The following is a 13,497-nucleotide window of genomic DNA, read 5'->3' on the forward strand; positions in this document are numbered from 1 at the left end:
CGTGGAACAGAGGAGCACAAAGGCAAAGGGACGCAGCCGATTGGGAGAGAATGCGAAAAGGTAACTGCTGCACGCGAGGTGAATCCTTTTTCAGGGAAACCTGAATCCTTTTCAGGGAAACTCTCCCGCGCGCCCCTGAATCACCGTAGGAAATCCCGTTCGACGGGCACCTAGGACACAAACAGCCCAGTCTGTGACATAGGGGCCCGGGTCCACAGGTTATACAGTTTGTGTACCAGATTTCGGGTGCGAAAAGAGCGGGGTGTGAACCGCCGCACGCGATAGCGCGCCTCCTTGGGGCTGCTGCAGAAGACAAAAGGTTATTAAAACCAACAACGGCAACGAGGCGTCCCACGCGTGGCCCAACGAAACCACCAGGCGTGGGGATCGTGGGTCAGTCAACCGCGGGGACAGATATGGCAGTTGACGTGATCGAAGGTGGATTGACAGTGGGTGCGTCAGCAGACGTACTAAAACAGCGCGCCAATCACCGATCAGGCCATGTTGAGACAAAGTACGAGCTTTGGCCCCACCTGTAGGCTCGCGTCCTCCCCTGAGGTGGGCCCAGGGGCCACTGTCGGTACCCTGAAACTAGGATACCCCTTACTGCTATATAAAAACGCAGCACCCACGTGGCTACTTTTAGTCGCGTGGTAAAAGAGCTGTATGTGGGACCAGGCCATGACTCGCCCCAGCCTCGGGCGACTACTCTGGGCCAGCAACAACACCTGACCCCACCACATGGGCGGGTCTGGTGCCGCACGTGTCCAGAGAAAGTGGCATACTCTGAGGCAACACCAGTGAGTCCGGACCCCCATGGGAAGGTGCCGGACCCCTGTATATACGGTCCGGGCCTCCAAGTTTGGTCTAGGACCTCCACGTGTGCGAACTGGACCCCTAGAATTGGATCCGGACCCCCCAGTATGGGGTCCGGGCCACCCACAGTGGGGTCCCAGGGTTCCAGGACAGAACATACCCGGGCCTTAATCAGGACCCAGGTGGGGTCCGGTGCCGACACGTGTCCAGACCTGATCTAGTGAGATTCGGACCTTATCACATACACTCCTGCTCCCCACCCAGTCGGAGACCCGACGCAGCCACATGGCCTACTGCGCTTGGCGTAAGCCAACGGACGGAACCTGGCATGAAGCCTCTGGGCTACGCGCGTCTTTGCATTCATTACGGATAAGACGTGTGCCTGTCCATTCCAGTGACAGGCGGCATACCCAGTCCACGCTGCGTGGGCCGTGCTGTTACTCACACGTTACCATAGTAAGGACAATGACTCACCATTACTCGTGCGTTTCCAAGAAAAGGGCCTATCAATGTTGCATGCACTGCAATCATCATGACTCCCGCTGATTACTCATGCGTTACTAAGGAAGCTGAACGGCTCCGCCTATACGCCTCTACTCGTGTGTGCTGTCAGCATTAATTATTCACATAATGTATTCCTTCCATTATGCTCTTGGGCCCGCATGTCGGGGCTCAACATCCTTGTATGTACCTCCCTTAAACTATAAAAGGGAGGGGACACAACGTTACAGGGGACACGATCAATACAGCTTACGGACAGTGGATGTAGGGTATTACGCTCCAGCGGCGTGAACCACTATAAACCCTCGAGTGTTCTTGTGTCCATCCGAAATTCACCAAGCAGGCAAGCGCTTAGGCCCCCTCCTCATCTTAGGATTAGGGCGGGTGCATTCCGCCACCCGGCCGGAGGATTTATTTTCCCACCGACAGATACCTACCTGAGAGACATTGATAATGAAGAGGATGACCTCTGGATCTATACCACTATATAATTCATCTCTTCAAACTTTGCAAAACTAATCAAACCAAATCATCCCACACTTATAACCTCCACTAAATCCACCAACTAAATGGCACACAGACGTAACACACTATCAAAACTAATGGTTCAGATCGCTGGATAAATCTCTCTTAGTCACTCAAAATCCAATGGACAATATTATTCGGATCATCCCTCATCTCTTCCCCTCTCCCCGTGACCCCAGCCTCCCCCTCACCCCTCCCCCGCGACCCAGTCATCGCCTCCCCCTCCCCTCACTCGCGGCGTCGCCTCCGTCCCCTCTCCTCTCTGGGATCGTAGCGTTAGCACGAGCTATACGCTAGTCTAACTCAAACACAAGACTCAGATTCATTTGAAGGACTCTAACTTAGATTTTGAAAGGACTTGGTCCATATGTCAAGACAGGATGTACATGTCAAAATGAACAACGAAACGAGGAGTGTATCTTCACAATAAAAGCACGACTCGACACATAAGAGATTATTGTGTAAGGATAGAAATAGATTTAGTTTGTAGGAAGAGTTTTTTGTTTCTATCTACATTCAATTTGGTGCATTACCAGATATTTTCCTTGTAATCCCCTCCTCCAACTATAAAATGAGGGACAAAGCATCCCAAGAGGCCAAGATCATAAGAAATAGCCGCGACATACTAGACGTAGGGTATTATCTCAAGCCGAGAGCCCAAACCAGTCTAAATCCTCATGTACTTGTGCATTTATGTTTGGTTCTTTGATCTCGTAAACACCCCCATACAAATTCACAGCCAAAAAATCATCGACAATTGGTGCGCCAAGTAGGGGTATGCGTTGATTATAGTAGATCTGACAACGAAAACTTTTACACTAGGGCAGGAGATCACCTTCGGCAACCTTAGGTTCATTGGTGATGCGCCGGGAGCCCTCAGGCACGTGTTGGACATCACAACAAACATCATCATCTGACCTGGCTCGGTCTGCTTCACTAGCGATGTGTTTGGGCAACTTAGGCTAATGTCTAACACCTTAGTGACACCAACATTTGAGATCTTGGATCAATCAGATTCGATTTACAAGGTGGCACAACCACTATCCCTGCATCTTATGCCTATATTTGACATGTTAATTAATGATACTATAAAATGACATCGATCCATTTTACTAAGTGATTTTGGTGTTTGATGATCAACATAATAGGTGGACTAATGGTTGTGCAAGTGTTTGTGTTTTGTAGTTCACAGGATGCGAAGTGGATTGGATTAAGGCTCTAAGGATGCAACACCTCAAAAGAAAGACCTTAAAGACTCCTAGAAGACTTATATAAATATTCAGCACGAGTCCAAGACACAAGACAAAAAGAGCCCAAGCAAAGAAGATTGAAGAATAAGATGGGCTGAAACTAGGTGCACCAAACCTGGTGAGTACGCACCAGACCGAGGCACTGAACCAGTTTGCTAGAGAAGCCCTTCTCGGGGTTTTGACAAGGTGGGGCACCGGACCGGGTGAGTGTACACCAGACCCGTCCCAACGGTCAGCAACGGCTAGTCGGCCAATGGTCATCTGACGTTGTGTGCACCGGACCGGGTCCGTGTGCACCGGACCACCGCATTATAGCAGGGTCGGTGTCAAAAGCAGCAACAGCTAGCTAACATGGAGGTACTAGACCCTTGGCTCGATGGTGCACCAGACTGGTTCGACGCAAAAATGCAGGATTCCTCTGATGGATCTATTTGCATGGGGGCTCTATATATACCCCTTGGCCGACCATTTGTAGGTGTGGGAGCCCAAGCAACATACCAACTCAAGTGTGAGACAATACAAGTGTTTAATAGAATCACTCGGTGATTAGTGTAGGTGCTTTGCGAAGTGCTTAGGTTAGTTAGACCGCTATTGCGCTTGCTCTAGTTTAGTGCCTAGTTGATTCAGTGAGGTTAGAACAACCCACAAACCCCTCGGCTCTTGCGTGAGCCATTATAATATTGTACCGACTAGGACGAGAGTCTTGTGAGACCACACCAACCAAGTTTGTGGTGTGGTTGCCACCATATACTGGAGGAAACGAGGCCCATGATGTTTTGGCTGAAAGCTTGATAGTGAAGATAACAGGGAATGTTCGAGAGGAGGCCGTAAGCAGAGCACCACTTGCGCATGAAGAAGGCCCGCGACTCTCTATGGAGTTACGCGACCATGTGCTTGGCCCTCGCGTGGGCTTCCTTTTGTGTAAGGGCACAAACGAGAATTAGTCAGAACCTTGCGCCGTTCTGGATACCTCGGCAAAAATACTAGCGCGTCCATGGGAGTTTGCAATCTCTACCTTTGCTCTTTAGCTTCCTAATTTACATAATTACTTAAGGTGCAATATTTACTATTCTTTGTTTAGAATATAGGATTGGAACTTAGGTTGCATAACTTTTTTTGCAGTAGAGATAGCAACACTTAGATAAAACCTAGCTTGCACAATCTTAGTTATTTGTATAGGTTTTATTTAGGAGAATTATTTGTGCCCTAGATTAGCGAGAATTTTAGAAGTCCTAATTCACCCCCACCTAGGCATCCGTGTTCCTTTTAATTGGTATCAAAGCCCAATTTAGCTCATTTGGAATGTTTTTATCTTAACCACTAATACAACCGACACTTTTTAGAGGAAGCAATGGATACCCATAGGCCACCATACTTCGACGACACTATTTTTCCTTATTATAGTGATAGGTCACCATACTTTTTAGAGGAAGCAATGGATACCCATAGCCGAAGCTGTTGATCTAGGTGTTTGGAGAGTCACTCACGATGGGATGAAACCAACCAAGAATTTTGAGAAACTCACCGCGAGTGACGAGAAAGAAATTCATTTAAATGCTAGAGCAAAAAATTGCTTGTATGAATCTCTTAGCCTAGAAATTTTCAATCAAATCTTTGCTTTGAAAATGGCTAATGAGATTTGGCTAAAATTACATGAGCCCCATGATGGCACATCCAATGTACATTAGCAAAAACATTGTCTAGTTTTAAATGAGTACAATTCTTTTGTTGTGAAGGAAAATGAGCTTGTTAGAGACATGTATTCATGTTTAAATCTTGCTATTAATGAGCTCAACTCTATTGGAATCAATAAGCTAGATGATGCAGACATTGTGAGAAAGATCATCTCCCTACCACCTCAACAAAAATATGGGAGCATCATCACCATCCTGCACAACTTGGAGGATCTGAGAAAAATGACCCTCACATTGTTGATCAGGAAGATTGTGGCATTTGAGATGTCACGAAAGATGGGTCTAGAAGAATCAACCTCTTCAAAGCCATATGCTTTCACTTGTGATGAGCTTAAAGATAAAAGGCAAGAAGAAGGTTGAAAGCTCAAGTTCCTCGAGTGAAGAAGAGGAATATGAAGAAGAAGAAGATGATGATGATGAAGAATATGATCAAGCCTCTATATCATCCTTCGAGGATGAAGAAACAATCTGACGCGTCAGAAAGGTAATGAGGATGATTCTTAAGATTAATCTAATGGGTGTGCGGTGTGCCCCTACTGGTCGAGGATCTTCTCTTTAACATAGATCAACCTCCCCCTAAGGGTTGATTTGGTGACAAGGGGATCATGGGGGGATTGAGGGGGAAATAAACTAATTTCCCTCTCAATCCACTCCAATCCTCCCGTGATCCCTGGTCACCAAATCAAGCTTAAAAGTGTGCATACTGAAAGTCGTCTAGAGGGGGGTGAATAGGCTAAACCTGAAATTTATAAACTTAAACACACACTAAGGCTGGGATTAGCGTTTAGAATTAAATTCGAGTGCGGAAGATTATTTCTCTTGCTAAGAGTTGCTCAATTGATGCGGATGACATTTGGAAGCAAACTCAAATCAATATTAGCAAGGAAACTTTAGAGAGAGGAAAGAGGGCAAACAAATCAAGCGAAGATCAATGCGATTGAACACGGTGATTTGTTTTACCGAGGTTCGGTTTCAAAGAACCTAGTCCCCGTTGAGGAGGCAACAAAGTCCGGGTCTATTTCAACCCTTTTCCTCTCTCAAACAGTCACTTAGACCAGATGAGCCTTCTCCTTAATCAATTGGGTCACTGAGACCCCGCAAGGATCACCACACACTTAGGTGTCTCTTGCTAGCTTTACAAGCACTTAAGAGAATAAGAATAGAAGAGGAGAAAGCAATCCAAGCAACAAGAGCAACAAAAGAATACAAATAATCCTCTCACAAGTCTCTAAGCACTAGAGTTGATTATGAGAGCTTGGAGTGGATTGAATGCTTTGAATGTGTCTTGAAGTGTTTGGCTTTGCTCTTGCAATGAATATGGAGTTCAGAAAACTTGGATGCCATTTAAGGAGGTGGTTGGGGGTATTTATAGCCTCCAACCACTTCCTAGCTATTGATCGTTTTTGCTAGCGATGGGCACACCGGACAGTCCGGTGGTGCATCGGATATTCACTGTTCACTGTTCGGTGCGTGCCACGTCAGCATGCCCATTGGGGTTTGGAGCGAGTTGACCATTGGAACCTTTGTCCTGTAGTTGCACCGGACAGTCCGGTGCGCTCTAACTTCTCTGCTCTGACTTCTGCAGAGCATTGTTCCCTTTTTCAGTCGACCATTGGCGCCAGGTAGCCATTGCTCCGTTAGCTCACCGGACATGTCAGGTGCACACCGTACAGTCCGGTGAATTACAGCGGAGCGCGCCCAGAAGAAACCCGAGAGTGAGTTGTTCGAGTGCTGCTCGACCAAGTGCACCGAACACTGTCCGGTGCGCCATTTGCAGCACACTCTCAAGTCCTTTGCTCCAAACTAAATTGAGTGCCCAACTGAATTTCTTTCTTAGTTTGTGTTGAAACTTATGCACCTGAGATAAAAGATATCTAGGCAAACTAGTTAGTCCACGTAGTTTGTGATGGACGTCAACCATAAAAATCGATTATAGGAAATGATTAAGCCCATTTCCCTTTCAATCTCCCCCTTTTTGGTGATTGATGCCAACACAAACCAAAGCAAATATAAAGTGTAAAACTGTAACTAGTTTGCAATTATAATTGATGTGCATAGGTTACTTAGAATTAAACCAATTGAAAGACTTTATACATATGTGTAAGAATAAACGTGATTGCTTTCTTCTATTTAACATTTTAGACCACATTTGCACCACTTGCTTGTTTTTGCAAATATTTTTGGAAAAATCTTTTCAAATTCTTTTGCAAATAGCCAAAGGTATAAGAATATGATTTCAAGAAGCATTCTCAAGATTTAAAATTCCTCCCCCTGTTTCAAATGCTTTTCCTTTGACTAAATAAAAGCTCCCCATGAAGAAATTCTCCCCTTAGCTTTCAAGAGAGTTTTTGAAATGATTTTCCCTTTTTGAAATAGATACCAAATGAAATTTGTACCAATTGAAATTTTTATACTAACTTGAAATTTTGAAACCAAATAAGATACCAATTTCAAATTAACTCAAATACCAATTGAAATAAACATTAGTGAAGTAATTTCTTCCTTTATTTTTCGAAAATTTTGAAATTGTGGTGCGATCCTTTTGCATTGGGCTTAATACTTCCCCCCTTCGGCATTAATCGCCAAAAACGGAGAACTTGAAAGCCCTTTACAATTCTCCCCTTATGGAGCCTAATACTTTCTCCCGATTGGTAAAGGAAATATGAATGAAGGGTCATACCAATTGAGAGTTTTCGGAGTAACGACAAAGGGTAAATGATACCGTCAGAGTTGGAGTGGAAGCCTTGCCTTTGCCGGATACTCCATTTCCCTTTCAATCTAAGACTAAACATAGAAATACTTGAAAGCACATTAGTCTTAGCCTTGGCACAAGAAGAATAAGAAATATGCATTTGTACCAGATGAAAGAGACATGATCAAAGGTATACAATTTAGTTATGTGTGCAATGTTTCAATCAAAGTTCCGAGAATCAACTATATTTAGCTCATTCCTAAGTTTGTTAAAGGTCTTTTCATCTAGTGGCTTGGTAAAGATATCGGCTAATTGGTTGTGGGTGCTAACATAAGCAATTTCAATATCCCCTTTTGTTAGTGATCTCTCAGAAAGTGATACCGAATGTCTATGTGCTTAGTGTGGCTGTGTTCAATGGGATTATCCGCCATGCGGATTGCACTCTCATTATCACATAAGAGAGGGACTTTGCTCAACTTGTAGCCATAGTCCATAAGGGTTTGCCTCATCCAAAGTAATTATGCACAACAATGGTGTGCAACAATATACTCGGCTTCGGCGGTGGAAAGAACTACTGAGTTTTGTTTCTTTGAAGCCCAAGACACCAGGGATCTCCCCAAAAACTGACAAGTTCCTGATTTGCTCTTTCTATCAATTTTACACCCTGCATAATCAGCATCGGAATATCCAATTAAATCAAATGTAGATCCCTTGGGGTACCAAAGCCCAAACTTAGGAGTGTAAACTAAATATCTCATGATTCTTTTCATGACCCTAAGATGAACTTCCTTAGAATTTGCTGGGAACCTTGCACACATGCATACTGAAATCATAATATCCGGTCGTAAAGCACATAAATAGAGTAAAGATCCTATGATTGACCGATATACCTTTTGATCTACGGATTTACCTCCCGTGTCGAAGTCGAGATGCCCATTTGTTCCCATGGGTGTCTTGATGGGTTTGCCATTCTTCATTCCAAACTTCTTAAGTATATCTTGAATGTACTTAGTTTGGCTGATGAAGGTGCCTTCTTGGAGTTGCTTGATTTGGAATCCAAGGAAATACTTTAACTCCCCCATCATTGACATCTCGAATTTCTGTATCATAATCCTACTAAACTCTTCACAAGTTGACTTGTTAGTAGACCCAAATATAATATCATCAACATAAATTTGGCATATAAACAAGTATTTAGCAATTGTTTTAGTGAAGAGGGTAGGATCAGCTTTACCGACTATGATGCCATTAGTGATAAGAAAGTATCACAGGAATTCATACCATGCTCTTGGGGCTTGCTTGAGCCCATAAAGCGCCTTTGAGAGCTTATAAACATGGTTAGGATACTCACTATCTTCAAAGCCGAGAGGTTGCTCAACATAGACCTCTTCTTTGATAGGGCCATTGAGGAAGACACTCCTCACGTCCATTTGATATAGCTTAAAGCCATGGTAAGTAGCATAGGCAAGTAATATATGAATTGATTCAAGCCTAGCTACGGGTGCATATGTTTCATCAAAACCCATACCTTCGACTTGTGAATAACCTTTTGCAACAAGTCGGGCTTTGTTCCTTGTCACCACACCATGCTCATCTTGTTTGTTGCGGAATACCCACTTGGTACCTACAACATTTTGGTTAGGACGTGGAACTAAATGCCATACCTCATTCCTTGTGAAGTTGTCGAGCTCCTCTTGCATTGCCACCACCCAATCCGGATCTCTTAGTGCACCCTCTATCGTGTATGGCTCAATAGAGGACACAAAAGAGTAATGTTCACAAAAATGAGCAACTCGAGATCTTGTGGTTACCCCCTTGTGTATATCACCAACTATGGAGTTGACAGGGTGATCTCTTTGAATTGCTTGGTGGACTCTTGGGTGTGGCGGTCTTTGATCATGAATCTCTAGATCATCTTCCTTGTCTTCATTATCATCACCTCCCCCTTGATCAATGTCTTCCTCTTGAGGTGGCTCATCATCTTGATCTTCATCCTCTTCTTCTTGAGCCTGATCCTAATTTTGAGTTGGTGGAGATGCTTGCATGGAAGATGATGGTTGATCTTGTGCTTGTGGAGGCTCTTCGGATTCTTTTGGACACACATCCCCAATGGCCATGTTCCTTAGTGCGACACACAGAGCCTCTTCATCATCTAATTCATCAAGATCAACTTGCTCTACTTGAGAGGCATTAGTCTCATCAAACACAATGTCACAAGAAACTTCAACTAATCTAGTGGACTTGTTGAAGACTCTATATGCCCTTGTGTTTGAGTCATAACCAAGTAAAAAGCCTTCTACTTCTTTAGGAGCAAATTTAGAATTTTTACCTTTCTTAATAAGAATAAAGCATTTGCTCCCAAAAACTCTAAAATAAGAAACACTGGGGTTTTTACTGGTGAGGAGTTCATACGATGTTTTCTTGAGGATTCGGTGAAGATATAACCGGTTGATGGAGTAGCAGGTGGTGTTAATCGCCTCAGCCCAAAACCGGTCTGGTGTCTTGTATTCATCAAGCATGGTTCTTGCCATGTCCAATAGAGTTCTATTGTTCCTCTCCACTACACCATTTTGTTGAGGTGTGTAGGGAGAAGAGAACTCAAGCTTGATGCCCTCCTCCTCAAGAAATCCTTCAATTTGTGAGGTCTTGAACTCCGCTCCATTGTCGCTTCTAATCTTTTTGATTCTCAATCCGAACTCATTTTGAGCCCGTCTTAAGAATCTCTTTAAGATCTCTTGGGTTTGAGATTTTTCCTGAAAAAGAATACCCAAGTGAAGCGAGAATAACCATCCACAATTACAAGACAGTACTTACTCCCGCCGATGCTTATGTAAGCGATCGAGCCTAATAGGTCCATGTGGAGTAGCTCAAGCGACCTGTTAGTCGTCATGATGTTCTTGTGTGGATGATGGACTCCAACTTGCTTCCCTGCTTGACACGCACTACAAATCCTGTCTTTCTCAAAATGAACATTTGTTAGTTCTAAAATGTGCTCTCCCTTCAGAAGCTTGTGAAGATTTTTCATTCCAACATGGGCAAGTCAGCGATGCCAGAGCCAGCCCATATTAGTCTTAACAATTAAGCAAGTATCTAGTTCAGCCTTGTTATCATTAAAATCAACTAATATACCTAACCATCTAACACTCCCTTAAATGCTATTTAATCATCACTTCTTCTAAAGACAGTAACACCTACATCAGTGAATAAACAGTTGTAGCCCATTTTGCATAATTGAGAAACTGAAAGCAACTTGTAGTCTAATGAATCTACAAGAAAAATATTAGAAATGGAATGGTCAGGATATATAGCAATTTTACCCAAACCTTTGACCAAACCTTGATTTCCATCCCCGAATGTGATAGCTCTTTGGGGATCATCATTTTTCTCATATGAGGAGAACATCCTTTTCTCCCATGTCATGTGGTTTGTGCACCCGCTATCGATTATCCAACTTGATCCACCAGATGCATAAACCTACAAAATAAATTTAGACCTTGTTCTTAGGTACCCAAACGGTCTTGGGTCCTTTGACATTAGAAACAAGCACCTTGGGTACCCAAACACAAGTCTTTGGGCTCTTGTGTTTGCCCCCAACATATTTGGCAACTATTTTGCCTGATTTGTTAATTAGCACATAAGAAGCATCAAAGGTTTTAAATGAAATGTTATGCTCATTTGATGCATTCACAATTTTCTTTTTAGACATTTTGATATGAGTGGAATGCCTAGAGCTAGAAGCCACATTTTTATACATAAAAGCATGATGAGAAACATTGTGAGGTTTTCTAGCATGAATCTTCCTAATTTTATGCTCAGGATAGTTTGCAGGATATAAATGTAGCCCTCTCTATCCTGAACCATGGGAGCCTTACCCTTAACAAAATTAGATAGTTTCTTGGGGGCATTAAGTTTGGTGTTGCTTTGGCTCCCTTGTTGGAAGTCAATACCATCCTTAATGCTAGGGTGTCTCCCATTATAGAGCATGTTTCGGGCAAATTTAAATTTTTCATTTTCTAATTCATGCTCGGCAATTTTAGCATTTAATTTAGCTATGTGATCATTTTGTTCTTTAATCATGGCAAGGTGATCATCAATAGCTTCAATATTAATATCTCTACATCTAGTGCAAATAGTGACATGTTCAACAGTAGATATAGAGGGCTTGCAAACATTCAATTCTTCTATCTTAGCATTTAAACTAGCATTCTCATCTCTAAGACAAGAAATTCAATCATTGCACATGCTAAGATCCTTAGTTAAGTTTTCACATTTTTCTACTTCTAGAGCATAAGTATTTTTCAACTTAACATTTTTTTTATTTTCTTTAACGAGCAAGTTCTCTTGGCATTCCAAGAGATCATCCTTCTCGTTAATGGTTTCTATTAATTCATTTAATTTTTTCTTTTGGTCCATGGTGAGGTTGGCAAAGAGAGAAATTAAATCATCATTATTATCATCACTAGAGCTACCCTCATCATCAGATGTAGTGTATTTAGGGGTATCTCTAGAATGTACCTTCTTCTTGCCGTCCTTAGCCATGAGACACTTGTGGCCGACGTTGGGGAAGTGGAGGCCTTTGTTGATGGCGATGTTGGCGGCGTCCTCGTCGGAGGAGGATTCGGTGGAGCTCTCGTCAGAGTTCCATTCCCGCCCCATGTGCACCTCGCCACCCTTCTTCTTGTAATATTTCTTCTTCTCCATTTTCTTCTTCCCTTTCTTGTCGTCGTCTCTATCACTGTCACTAGTATATGGACATTTTGCAATGAAGTGACCGGACTTACCACATCGGTAGCACACCCTCTTGGAACGGGGTTTGTAGTCTTTCCCCTTCCTTTGCTTCAGGATTTATCGAAAACTCTTAATAATAAGAGCCATCTCCTCGTTGTCGAGCTTGGATGCATCGATAGGTAGTCTACTTGGTGTATACTCCTCCTTCTTTTCTTCTGTTGCTTTAAATGCAATGGGTTTCACCTCGGGTGTAGAGGTGGCGCCTTGCTCCAAGTTGACAATGTGTTTGGAGTCTTTGATCATAAGTTCAAAGCTCACAGACATGCCAATCACCTCCTCGGGAGACATCTGTTTATATCTAGGATCCCCACGAATTAATTGAACTTGAGTGGGATTATGAAAAACAAGAGATCTTAGAATAACCTTGACCATTTCATGGTCATCCCACTTGGTGCTCCCGAGGTTGCGCACTTGATTGACCATGGTCTTGAGCCGATTGTACATCGCTTGCGGCTCTTCTCCTTTGTTGAGGACGAATCGACCGAGTTCTCCCTCGATCGTTTCGCGCTTGGTGATCTTGGTCACCTCGTCCCCTTCGTGCGCGGTTTTGAGGACGTCCCATATCTCTTTGTCATTCTTCAACCCTTGCACCTTATTATACTCTTCTCGACACAAGGAGGCAAGGAGTATAGAAGTTGCTTGGGAGTTGAAATGCCTAATTTGGGCGGCCTCATCCGACTCATAATTCTCGTCGCCCACCTGTGGTGTCTGCGCTCCAAACTCAACAATATCCCAAATGCTTTCGTGGAGTGAGGTTAGATGATGCCTCATTTTATCACTCCACATGCAATAATCTTCACCATCAAAATATGGTGGTTTGCCTAGGGTCCGAAAGTAATGGTGCGCGTTTAGGAATGCAAGGATAGCGTAGAGGCATCTTACTATACTTCTTGCGCTCGTGGTGCTTCGAAGTTGTAGACTCGACGCCGGATGTGGAGGGTGATGAAGAGTCGGTCTTGTAGTAGACCACCTTATTCATTTTCTTTTTCTTCTTATGACCCCTCCTATGTGACTTGATAGAGGAAGAGGATTCCTCCTTATACTTGTCGCCGGACTCCCTTGATAGAGTCCTTCCCGAGCCCACGGCCTTGTTGCCTGTGACGATCTCCCTCTTGGCGTGATCTCCAAACATCACTTCGAGTTTGTTAGACTCTTATGAAGCATTGGCTTTGATACCAATCAAAAGTCGCCTAGAGGGGGGGTGAATAGGTAAAACCTGAAATTTATAAAC

This window comes from Zea mays, chromosome 9 (assembly GCF_902167145.1).
Source record: "Zea mays cultivar B73 chromosome 9, Zm-B73-REFERENCE-NAM-5.0, whole genome shotgun sequence".
NCBI lineage: Eukaryota > Viridiplantae > Streptophyta > Magnoliopsida > Poales > Poaceae > Zea > Zea mays.